We start from the raw sequence: 728 nt of genomic DNA, 5'->3' as shown, positions 1-728 counted from the left end.
CACAAGGATGGAGACCAGCCTTGGTAAAAGAGATGGGAGCCCAGTTTTGAGAAAGGCAGAACAACCACCTCCATCAAGATGGACAAAGAGCAAACAGTCAAGGAGGAGATGAGAAGGGAACCTTCAGTCTGCCCACAAATAACAACAATAATAATTATAACAATGCAGGGTGTGTGTGTGTTGGCCACACAGAAAAATGCAAGAAAATCCAAACTATACATTACAGTGATACCTTTATTAGGCCAACCAAAATAAACAAAGCATATCACGCTGGCTTTCAAAGCCTTCTGGCTTCTTCATCAGGCAAATATGGTTTTTAAAAAATCATGGAGGGAGGAGATGGCATTAGGGTCATCAGCCTCGATCTTGGTTAGGTACCACAAAGTAAGTGGCAATGCCTTAACATAACTATATTGTACAGGCCACTAGGACCTCTTCTATCCTTGTCAAGGGAATTGCTAACCAGTTTGTATCTTTAAAGAACTTGCTGTGTTTATTCTCTTACAGCATAAAAAGTAAGAAGGGAGGGGGAGAAAAAAAAAAAGAAATGTGGCAGCATCTTTAAGAGGAATGGTTGTTATTTTAGCATGAGCTTTTGAGGATATAAACCAACTTCTTCTCCCCCTTCCCTCATCCTTTTCAGTCTGTATCTTGTTTCAGATGTTTGCTTAATGTGGTGTTTAAGGGTCAGTGCATATTGAGGGAAGCTGAAACGAAGGCACTAAAAT

General features: G+C 40.4%; 1 non-coding gene across 1 annotated transcript; it reads right to left on the bottom strand.

Annotated features, from left to right (window-relative positions):
* Positions 1–363: 363 nt before the first annotated feature.
* LOC149322509 (U6atac minor spliceosomal RNA) lies at positions 364–486 on the bottom strand. The gene has a single exon (XR_016279605.1). It is a non-coding gene; the product is annotated as a U6atac minor spliceosomal RNA (small nuclear RNA).
* Positions 487–728: the final 242 nt, after the last annotated feature.

This window comes from Sceloporus occidentalis, unplaced genomic scaffold, assembly GCF_023333645.1.
Source record: "Sceloporus occidentalis isolate IW3139 unplaced genomic scaffold, rSceOcc1.0.p SCAF_1, whole genome shotgun sequence".
NCBI classification, from domain to species: Eukaryota; Metazoa; Chordata; class Lepidosauria; order Squamata; family Phrynosomatidae; genus Sceloporus; species Sceloporus occidentalis.
The sequence above is the reverse complement of the archived record's forward strand: the minus strand, read 5'-3'. Positions and strand labels throughout refer to the sequence as shown.